This window comes from Prionailurus bengalensis, chromosome E3, assembly GCF_016509475.1.
Source record: "Prionailurus bengalensis isolate Pbe53 chromosome E3, Fcat_Pben_1.1_paternal_pri, whole genome shotgun sequence".
Taxonomy (NCBI): Eukaryota; Metazoa; Chordata; class Mammalia; order Carnivora; family Felidae; genus Prionailurus; species Prionailurus bengalensis.
In genome coordinates this window covers 34,769,340-34,778,384 of record NC_057357.1, presented here as the reverse complement: position 1 = coordinate 34,778,384, position 9,045 = coordinate 34,769,340, and the positions used below count along the sequence as shown (strand labels likewise).

Here is a 9,045-nt window from a genome sequence, read left to right as displayed (position 1 = left end):
CCTTCTTTTTAAAGCTTTTGTGACCGGAGGTATCGGAGCTGCAGCGTTATGTGAGAAACTCCAAGCAAAGAGATTTGAACTTGACTTGAAGTCTTTCTTTAATATTCAATAAAAAGTTGGAGATTTATTGGCCTATGGCAGAGACCAATTTCCTGTTACATGGACCAGAGAGGAGATTAAAAAAAGATTTTTAGAGCAGCGCCCATATTTCTTAAGAGAGGCAAAGAATGGAGCTCTCCTAATTTTGTGGCTCGTGCTGCTAACGTGGCTCCTTTCTCTGGGCCGATCCGAAATTAGAAGGCTGGGACCAAAATCCTGCAGTCTCCCCACAGGGACCATTTCAATTTTCCTCTGAGTAGCAGCCCCATAAGGATCGTCTTCACAGCTGTAAGGTCAAGGTTGGAAGTGGCTGAGTGTGGAAAAGATTGAAGACCGTGCCACAGGCTTTCAGCGAAGTACATTGGCGTGCTCTCTGCAGCCAGAGGGGGGAGGAGTAATTCCAGCAGGCTTCAGAATTTAAAAGCACTGCTACAAAGATCTGGGACAGGAAATATGGCAGAAAAGTACCGATGACAGACTGGCATGAGTTATCAATTCCCCCAGTGAAGCCGGCTCAGGGTCAGAGTGTCTCAGTTTGAATACCAGCTTTGTGACCTTGGACAAGTTACTTAACCTCTCTGTGCCCCTGATTCTTTGTCTGTATAACACAGAGAGCACCTACCTTACAGGGTAGCCATGTAGGTGGAAAGAGATAAAACACAGCAGGCTTGGAAACAATGCTGGCACATAGTGAGTACTCAGAATGCTAGCTTATTACTATTGTTGTATCAACTCATTGGAAAGCCAACTAAATCTGGACTGAGCCCTCCAGGCTCCGAACTGATACTACTGGAAAGAGGCTCCGTGGAATTAGGGAACAAGCGATTCAGTTCAACCAGGCAAACAGTTATGGAGCCTCTGACGCGCAGCACGGGGCATGAAGATATGAAGACAATATGGTTCTTGCATCAGGAGAATCTACACTCCTAAAGAGAAGACAGACACACAAAGAGCAGCACACAGACCCAACAGCCATGCCTGCAATTATGATCCAAGTACAGAGGTAGCTGAGGACAGGGAGTATTAAGACGTCCTAAAGGGGGATATTGGAAGAGGGTTTTGACAGATGAATAGGAGTTTGACACGGTGAACGAGGTGGGGAGAAATCCCAGGCAAGGCGATAGCAAGTGAAAAGGAGCAGCTGTCTGAAAGAACACAGTTTGTGTGGATCTACAAAACGTCAGGCTTTCTGCAAGAGTGTGGGCTTATGGTAAGAAATTGTAGGTAGAGAGGTAATCGGAACGTCACAATAAGGAGTTTGGACATCCTGCCAACAACAGCAAGGCTACGTGTCAGCTCCCCCCGCCCGGCGCGATGCCCCCGGGTGGGGCTGCTTCCTCACTTGTCAGGTTCACCAGTGTTTTTGCGGCTAAAACAGGTCATCCTGCCACGCATCACACTTTAACTGGACATTTTCTGTACGTCAGAGAGACTGACATTCACCGACATGGCTTCAAGAATAAGACTCCCTACCCTGAAAAAGCTCAAAGTCGAGTGGGGAAGACACGTGATCACAATGCAACCTGAGAGGTAAGCGTGGGATGCCAGCGAAGAGAGGAGAAAGTCCGGGCATTGCGGGGGGGGGGGGGGGGGGGGGGGGGGGGGGAACTCTGGAGAAGCATCATTTGCATGGGATCTTGAAGCACGAGTCAGAGCTCTATGAGCTGGAGAGCATGGGGAGCAACATTCAAGGCCGTGGAGGAACTGACTTAACTGTCCGGTGTCGTGAAAAAGTTCGGGATAACTGAAACTATCCTGTGTGAGTGTGCGTACGTCTTGTTGATTGGAATAGACCACCTCTTCCACAGTTCCCGCCTCCTTTAAGATCCCATTGGCCAGAACTGGGTCACATGTTCATCCCCCACCTCCTTTAAGATCCCATTGGCCAGAACTGGGTCACATGTTCATCCCCCACCTCCTTTAAGATCCCATTGGCCAGAACTGGGTCACATGTTCATCCCCCCACCTCCTTTAAGATCCCATTGGCCAGAACTGGGTCACATGTTCATCCCTAAGCCAATCGTGGGCAACGGGTAATAAGGGTACCACTGGTGACTGGCTTTGATCCCAACGTGGATGGTACAGTTAGTTGCCCACTTTGCCTGCACAGGTGCCTCCCCAGACTTAAATCAAATGCAGTTTTGTTAACAGAGAAGGGAGGATGGTCCTCAGGAGGGCAGCCAGTAGCCTCTACCAAAGGGAAGGGGTGACATCTCATCAAAGGCGAGTCCACATACAGTTGAGAGAAGACCCAGGACTGATGATGCCTGAAAATGGCCAATATTTTGAAATTGGGGAGGGGGGGGAGTGGGAGAATACAAGCAAGGACACCTGAGAACTGAGCAACCAATGAGGCAGGGAGACAACAAGGAGTTGGTAGTGTCCTGGAGAGCCTGGTAGGACTCCATGTGTGGAGACACCTGGCTGAGAATCCGCCTAGTCACATCCCAGGGGCAGTGGCTTCCCTGTAAGCTTGACTCCATCTGGAGCGGAGTCCAAGGGATTTGTGTCCCAGAAGGCCTGGCAGTGACCAGCTTCAGGGAAAATGCTTCTCTGGAAGGCAGAGTTCTTTATCTTTCCCGAGCAGGAAGAAGGCAATCTCTTCTGGCAGTGAGGTGACAGGGCTTCGATGGATTCCCCTCTCCCAGATCAGAATGAAACTAGAGCCTGTCAGCCAACCCACTGAACACTCAGTCTTCCATCTTTATGGGTCTTGCAGTGACATTATTGCAGGAGCCTTTCAGCAAGTGAAAGGGGGGTCATCCTGGAAGAATATATGCACAGAATCTACCAAGTCCTCTTTGCAGAGGTTCAGAACGTGCGTCTCGGCTTGAGAGGTAACATCTTGGACTGGACAGGTGCACACAGAGAGATAGACAGACCTCACTGCCACGACTAAAGCCGCCTACAACCTGGGATACTTCATCTGCAAAAGCCAATGCATTTTCTTCTGTGCTTATGTTAGTTGGGAGTTGTTTTGTCTCATGTTTCAAAATAGTCCTGTCTATTACAGTCTCCTGCTTACTCTTTGTGAGCCTTGGTTATTTTCTTTTGCAAAATGGAAACAAATAGCATCAGTCTTGCCTAGCTCATAAGGCTGACAGGAAATTGTTTTTGCAAAATGCCAAGTGCTCTAAGGATAGGAGTCATTCCTGGATACATGGCCCTGATTATGGAGAAGGTTACGGAACTCTTGACCCGGCAAAGCCTGCTCTTTCCTCAATGGTCCTTACTATGGCAGGTGACAATACCTAGATACTCTGTCTAAAAATCATGGAGCCATTTCTGATGCCTCTCGTTCTCCCACACTCCACATGCCATCCCTCAGCAAATACTACAAAATATGTCCCCATATAGTATACTTCTTACCTCCTCCACCATGACCTTCATCATTGGACACTCACATTAACCACATAACCGGCCTCCCTGGGTTCACCTTTGCTACTCTACAATCTCCTCCCTGCAGATCAGCTGAAGCAAGTCGTATTTCTGAAATGAGAATCCGATAATGCCACTCCCCTGCCCTGAATGCTCTGACCACTTCCCATTGGGTTCCATCCAGTCAGGTTCCTTGCCTTGTCCGGCTCCCAGGCATCCTTCATGAACTGCCCTCCTAGCTCTCTTTCAGCTAAGTCTGTCCCAATTACCTGGGGCTCTCCAAATATGCCAAGTGACTTCTTACCCCAGGACCTTTGCACATTCTCTTCCCTGTGACTGGAGCAATCCTTCCCCAAATAGCAACATGGCTCAATCCTTCTCTATTCACTTCTGCTTAAGTGGTGTCTCATCAGCAAGGGCTTTCCAGGCCACCTGACCATCCTGTTCGATGTAAAACAGAGACACGTGGACACCAGACATACACACACCACTTCCTACATCACATGGATGCTTTGCCCTTGTTTACTTTCATTCCTCGTTAAAGTTATCATAACCTAACCTTATATTACATATTTATTCCCTTATGTGTTAATGTCTACCTCCTCCTCCAGAAAGTACGGACAATGAATTTGTCTTATTCACCACTCTTTCTCCAAATCCTACAATGGTAGCCTGGGATATACTGGGAACTCAAGTATTTGTTGGATGAAGGAATGAATGGATGAACAGTGTTAGTCCCCACAATTGACTAACTTTAAAAAGCAAAAACCAATATTGATGTGTGAGGGTGTACGTATGCACATCTCCAATTTTAACTTTGTTCCATTTACCTTAGATCCTAAAATCCAGCCAAATCCATCAGAGGTGAAACCCCGCCCTTCCCAGGATAACCAAACAGTGTGAAAATTTGGGCTGCCATGTGCTTCTCTCCATAACTTGTTGGGGAATACAAGTATAGACAGCCTTTGCAATCTGGTTCCTGAACACTGACAGATTCTCCAAGCTTCGATGTTCTCAAGCAACGGTGGTGGTAACAGGTGACCCATCGTTTACTTTGCCGGACTGATACAAACCCTAACAGAACTCAGATGATTCAGAAATCAGCTCCAGGTTAATGGCATTGTGGTCCCACCCAAACACAGGAGTGGTTGTGGGTTGAGCAGGAATACGCAGTCAGCGAAGTGTGTACTTAATCACATCAGCTTGGGGTCAGAAGGAAATGAACAAAACGTGTGTACTATCAAACAGTTTTACTGGAATGACCACATAGCCAAAGTTAGGCAAGGTGAATCATTAACAGGCATTCCAATCATTTCCATGGTTAGAGTGACTTGTAAGAAAAAGGATAATTGCTAAAATTTTTAATGATAACAAATCTTGACCTTATTCTGTGCCAGGCACCGTGCTAAGCACTTTATGTTGCCATCGTATTTAGGAAGAGAATCATTTTCTACAACCACCAGGTGTCTCCAGTTTCTTACAGCTGTCCTGAAATTCAGACCTCCTTCTCCAGAAGCTTAACGAGGCACCCTCAGCTCGGTATCCCACAGACACCCCAAATTTACCTTGCCCCAAATGTATTCACCATCTCATTTCCCGGCCTCTTCTCTTGGGATGCCCACTTCAGTGAATGCTATCACCATGCTCAAAAGCATCAAAGGTAGAAAACAGGATGTCCCTGGCTTCCTTCTCCTTCTTCATTCCAGGACGTTCTTTCTCTGAGATGGCAAGAGGATCAGCTTCTCATCTCAGCTAATTCTGCCCCTGCCTTTGGGTCCCATCCCTGGGAGGAATTTGGGAGGATTGCCTATGCCTGCCGTGTCAAGCTCAGGGGTCACAAGACCAGCTCTGGCTAATGAATTATGACTAGGAGCATTGTGTGTCGCTTGTAGGCAGAATCTTTACAACCCGCTGTGTAACTCACTGTGTCTATTTTTCCCTCTGTCGCAACAGCTGAAATGTTCCAGGTAGAAGCTTCTCTCTCAGACTGGATGCTGGAGTGAGGATGGATGAAAACCCCAGAGAGCCCATGTCAAACATGTATTTCGAGTGAAAAACTTAGCTTGAAAGCCACTGAGACTTGAGGGCTTGCTTGTTACACAGCACGGCCTAGCATATGCTAACTGCTGTTGTACCTTCATAAATATCTCACCTGGATGAACGAGAGTTTCCACCTAGATCTCTCAACTTGCAGACTGTCTCCCAAACCTGGAAAATAGGACTCAGATTTCTTTGGTGCAGTCATATCTTTCTCTCTCCTCTAACTCAAGCAGCAGCAAACTTTTTTTTATAAAGGGCCAGATAGTAATTATTTTAGGTTTTGCAAGCCATACGGTCTCTGCCACAGATATTCAACTGTGCTGTTGCAGTGTGAAAGCAGCCACAGACAATAACTAAACAAATGAGTGTGGCCAGGTGCCAGCAGGTTCTATTTATGGACACTGAAATTTGAATTGCATATCATTTTCATGTGTCACGAAATCTTCTTCTTCAGATTTTCTTCAGCACTTAAACATATGAAAACCACCCACAGCTAATGAATGACTCATTCAGAAGCACACAGCAAGCCGGATTGGGCCCTCAGACTACAATATGTTGACCCCTGATCTAACTGAAAACTCCTGAGCCCTGAGCATGGCATTGACAGCTCTTCACAATCCTGCCCCAATGACTTTGTCTGTTCACCTGCCCTCCCATCTACACACACACACACACACACACACACACACACACACACACACACACAGGAAGCTTCAATCTTCTTAGACCTGCCATCATTCTCTGAATCCCCCTTGTTCTTATATGCCTCAGGGCCTTTGCACATGCTGATCCTTCAGCTATGAATGCCCTTTCTCTCCTTCCATACCAAGTAAGTTCTCATGAATCTATTCAGGCTGAATTCAAATGTCACATTCTTCATAAAACTTTCCCAATGCCAGAGGCTAACTTAGTTGCTCTCTTTGTGTTCCTATAAAACTCAATTGTGCCCTTACTATAAAATTCATGAACTAATATTCTGAAGTAGAGTTTCTCAGCCATGACACTACTGGATTTGGGGGCCAAATACTTGTTGTGGGGGGCTGTCCCATACACCCCATAAGACGTTCAGCGGTATCCCAGGCCTCTACCCACCAGACGCGAGTAGCACACCCTCCCCATGTGACAGTCAAAACTGTCTCCAGATATCGCCAACTTCCCTACTGCCCTCCCCATGATCATTGAGAACCACCCCCCTAAATATTTACTTGGGCATTAAACTTGCAGCCCCTTGAGGACAAAGTCAAGATACTCTTCTTTACGGTTGTAAGCACCAAGCACACCGGCTGACACACAACAGCAGAACCTCAGCAAATATTTGTTGAATGGAAAAAATGACTAAGACATTGAAAATCAGTGACTCGGGAGCGTCGAGCCGACTAATTCTTAAAAAGATGTGATTCCCGTCATTCTGCTGTGTTTCTTTTTTCTTTACCTTTGCAGAGAAGCCGCTTTTATTAAATCTGAGCATCATAAAAGGATTTTCTGGTGCATGTACTGTTTTATTTATGCAGCTCTCACAAGTGCAATTAACACTGCATCTGTTTTGCTAACAATTCCCTTTGTTTTATGTGGTGCTTTATGTTTTTTCTGAACATGCACAGGCCTGGGCTTTCCACAATCTGTAAGTGGATAAATCCCTACATATGGATGGGGGGGAAAAGACAACCAAAAACTGTACAGTCATTTCCCTATTCTCTGGCATAGCCCAGGCTAAATGTGCTCATTAGTGTGCACATCCCTCCTTCCAGCAGAAGAGGAGAGAGGTGATGCTTTCCAGGGAGAGGGCTGTATTTGGAGGCCTGTCGAATCATCCCTTTAACTGGTGTGTGGGTGGGTCTTACTGGCCACTCTCTCCTCTTCACAGGCAAACACACTTAAGGAACATCCACACTGGCACACAGCCCTAAGGAGGCCTCAGGCTTGTGGATCCTGAGATCCATGTGATAAAGACGAAATCAAACTTCGGGTGGGAAATACGTTCTTGTCTGTTTGCCTCCCCCACCCCCAACCTACACACACACACACACACACACACACACACACACACACACACACAGGAGGCTTCAATCTTCTTCAAACTGCCATCATTCTCCGAATCCCCCTTGTTCTTATGTGCCTCATGGCCTTTGCACATGCTGGTCCTTCAGCTATGAATGCCCTTCCTCTTCTTCCTGTTCTAGATTGGCCAAAAGGAAACTAGAACATGCCCCATTTCTGGTCTGGATACTAAAAATGAGTACCTGAATGCATACCAACAAGAGTTTTTCCTTTAGGACAACTGGGATAATAGAGTTCTAGAGCATTGGAGAAAAGTGAAATGGTAAGGAACATAACACTGTTGAGTCAGGCTGCCTCATCTGACTGCCATTTCCAGTGGGGGCCCTCGGATGTGCTTCTTAACCTCTGGGCACATGATGTTCTCTTCAGTAAAGCAGGGATGACAGTACCCACGTCCCAGGATTGTAATGAAGATTAAAACATAAATGCACATAAAGTACCATGTACTTGCACTTGGCACATAGTAAGCACACAACAAATGTCATGTGTTATTAGTAAGACCCCGTGGTGCTTGACACAGAGAAAGCAATCAATTAATGTCAGCTATTATCATACCAAAAGTTAACATTATTCTTCGGAGATCTTTTGGTTCACACTTTTCCTTTAAGAGATATAAACCCTTAATGCCTACACTAAAAAAAAATTTGGGTGGGGGCGCCTGGGTGGCGCAGTCGGTTAAGCATCCGACTTCAGCCAGGTCACGATCTCGCGGTCCGTGAGTTCGAGCCCCGCGTCGGGCTCTGGGCTGATGGCTCGGAGCCTGGAGCCTGTTTCCAATTCTGTGTCTCCCTCTCTCTCTGCCCCTCCCCTGTTCATGCTCTGTCTCTCTCTGTCCCAAAAATAAATAAACGTTGAAAAAAAATTTGGGTGTGCTCCCAGACGTGCCGTGACAACCATCAGCCAGATGAAGGAAACAGAGACAAACTGGAACCTGCAAGGTTCGATCACCTCCCACGCATCAAGCTGTAGGCTTTCGTCGTGTGTTGTCTCCCCAAGTACATAAACTCCGTGAAGTCAGGGACCTTGCCTGATTCGTACGGTAGAGATGAAGAGAATCACACGCTGTCTGGTGAGAACAGGCACCGAGATCCTAGCCATGAGGCCCTGATAGAAATGACATGGGAGCTGGGTCTTACAGAGAGAGGAGGCCAGTGAGAAAAGTATCGTGTGTGTGCGCTGATCTACCTTCCTTCGTTTTTTTAAAGCCTGAATCACCAAATCCTCCCTTTACCCACACCCCGGGGAGATATGAGCAGGCCACAAACGTTAACACTGAAGACCATTTTTTATTAGTATGTCTTTACCTCTGCACCGAGGGGGAAATATATCTATTCCAAGCCTTAAAAAAAAAAAAAAAGCTTGATTCCAAGCCCTGATGAAATGTTACTCATTCCTCCACAAGTAACCTGTTTTGATAATCCTCCCCGAGAGATCAAGCCGTGTCTGAGTACAATGATTGCCATATTCTAG

General features: G+C 46.6%; 1 long non-coding RNA gene across 1 annotated transcript; it reads left to right on the top strand.

The window, feature by feature from the left end:
* Positions 1 to 605: 605 nt before the first annotated feature.
* Positions 606 to 5,638, top strand: LOC122471696. The gene is made up of 3 exons (XR_006294247.1): positions 606 to 1,629; positions 4,313 to 4,514; positions 5,431 to 5,638. It is a non-coding gene; the product is annotated as an uncharacterized LOC122471696 (long non-coding RNA).
* The last annotated feature ends 3,407 nt before the right edge of the window (positions 5,639 to 9,045 follow it).